The sequence below is a fragment of the Gymnogyps californianus genome, chromosome 13 (genome assembly GCF_018139145.2).
Source record: "Gymnogyps californianus isolate 813 chromosome 13, ASM1813914v2, whole genome shotgun sequence".
NCBI classification, from domain to species: Eukaryota; Metazoa; Chordata; class Aves; order Accipitriformes; family Cathartidae; genus Gymnogyps; species Gymnogyps californianus.
In genome coordinates, this window is record NC_059483.1 from 16604948 (window position 1) to 16607653 (window position 2706).

Below are 2706 nucleotides of genomic sequence, written 5' to 3' on the forward strand. Positions count from 1 at the left end.
ATACTGTGTATGCGCATAAACAGTGAGACTCAAATTAGATCTAAGGTCTAAACGAATGTGTTTTGTTGCGTTTTTTAGAAAAAGTTTCACTAAAAGGGACAAACCAATGAGCAGTTCCTCTGAACAAAAATGGATAGCCTAAACCAAATAGAGAGTTGCTTTTTGTCTGGAATTAGCAAAGATAAAGTCCGTAACTTCTCACTTCTTATGGACAGCTTCCAGTTTCTTCAAGGGGAGATTTGATAGAAGTTTCTAAGAATAGAAATATTGGAAGCTGATAGTGCATATTTGTACTGTTTGCTAAATACAGTCATGTCCAAAGATCTATAGAAATGATAAGAAGGAGTTGTATTTTGAGTTCTTCAGTCATATACAGTTGACAAAAGTAATATTGTTTAGAGTAGCAATGCTGTTATGAGAGTTTGACTCTACTTTGAATATCCTTAACTTGTTTCCAGCTGTCCAGGAACCCCCACAAGCAGTTGGCAGATCCTTACTTTACTTTGTTTTTGTAGTGTACTAGTAGCAATACATTATTGGTTTACTTCCCCTCTCCTTGCCCCCCCAACTTTCAAAATGAATTGGAAAAGAAACAGAGTTGAAATCAGAGTTGCTAGGCAGGCATTTTTACAACAAGCAAACCTGTTCATCTTGAACACCTGCACGTGTTTGTTCTAACCTCTCTATGTGTAGCCAACAGACACTGGAACCAACCTAGGTGTCATCCAATACACTGCAGAGATTTATGACAAGTGCCAGGGTAGTGGGTTTAACAGATAGACCTCTTTAATGAAAAGTTGCATTGTAAAACACACTTTGAATTTTTTTTTAAATGTGGAGTGTGTTATTTAACAACTTTTTTTTTCTCTGATTATTTTAACTTTTTGTATAAATCTAAAATTACCAGCTTGTCGAAGTGCTTGATTCTTGTTATCCGCATGTAGGGATAACTAGGGTGTAGCAAGTTACCATGGGTCATCACAGGAAATTATTGTGACCATTTTCAAGGGTTTGGGTTTTTTTTTTTTTTTGGTAAAACTACTGGCTTAATGGGATTTTACTTACTAGTTCTGAGAATTAAAAGATTATTAGTTTTGACTATACTCCTCAAATTAATTGTATTATCTAAGCATGTGTTTTGTGGCTAGCGTTAAGTCACTTTAAAAAAGAAAAAAAAAACAAGAACAAAACAAAACAAAAAAAAACCACAAAAAACCCAAACCGAAACCTAATCAAAGACAGTTTTAAAACCTACAGCTGCTGAATTTTTCAGGAAAATCAAAATTCTCAGTTTTGTAGTTAGACTTTATCTGCTGTTATTTAATAATGCAAAGTTTATATGAAAGGTGCCTAACAGCTATTAACTTAGAAGCAGTATATCTTTCCAAATTAAACAAGATTCACAGAATGATTGAATAAAGTTAAAAAAAATTTAAGTGATTCATCTTGATTTCATATAAAATGTTTAATTCTGTGTATAAATAGTCAATATAATATTTAAACACTTGCTGCTGGATGTATCTCATTTTTGCTTGCATTTCTGATTGCTTCATTTAGGTATATTTCTGAAACCCATTATGCCATGTGTAGTCACTGATATAATTTCTGAAATATTTTTGAAAACAAACTTTAATTTGGGACTCCTTGTTTTTAAAAGTATTCTAAACAAATCAGCCACCTTTTTGCCAGGTATTTGGGTTGCTTTGTACAGCATATCTTAACAGGAGGAATGTGTGCAATATATATCACCTCAGTTTTGTCTGGCAACTTTATGAAAATGTTAAGATGCAATATCTTCTTTTCACTTCAAGTTGGAAAAATTGCAGTATCTCTAATTTGGTGGTGTATTTATTTTTATCTATTCAATGTATGGGCATATGGTTAGGTTTTTTTATGTACATTATGTGCTTTTAGTAATTTTTGAGTTTTTTCTCTTTTGCGGATGCACCAGTTGTACCCATTTGCATGTTCTTTCAATATGAAGACCATGGGGAAGGGGGGCTTCAGGAAAGATTTCTGGAAACCGGAATGAGAATAACTGTAAGTCAATAAATGTAGATACTGCATCATTAACGTTTTTGGTATGGTATGGATTTTATAGCACCTATGTATGTTTGCAGTTATTAAGTTATTGCATAAATGTTTAAGAATGAGCATTTTTCATCCAAAATTTTGTATGTTTGCAAATATATTTTTGTAATAAAACTTCAAAACAAATGTTTCAGCACCTCCTAAAATCTTCCAATGTTTCCTTTTATTTCTAGAGCTCTAGTAGCCTGCTAGAAGGGTAAGTTCAGATTTTATTTAGGGTTAATATTTTCCAGAAAATAAATTTTTTTTTTCTTGCTTCATACTGGGGGCAAAATTCCTTCCTTCGTACTGGGGGCAAAAACAAATTGCATTTGTTCACTAAAGAAAATGCAGCATGCCTGCTTGAAGGACAGTTGAGAATAGCATCTGTCACTTGTAACAGCTTCTGGCTATCCTCTTTATTGCTGTAAGTAGGCTTGCATTTTGAATTTGATAGACCAATTTCCTTTCATGTTAAGAAATGCAGCTGCAAGTTCACTGTCTTATAAGTACAGCTGTAACTGGTTTTAGTGCCTTTCCTTATCACTTTTTTTTTTTACGGTATCCCCTCTCATCTGTCTGGACGTGACATATGATACTCAGTCCGGTGTTGGTCTTTGATCATAGATGTTGGAA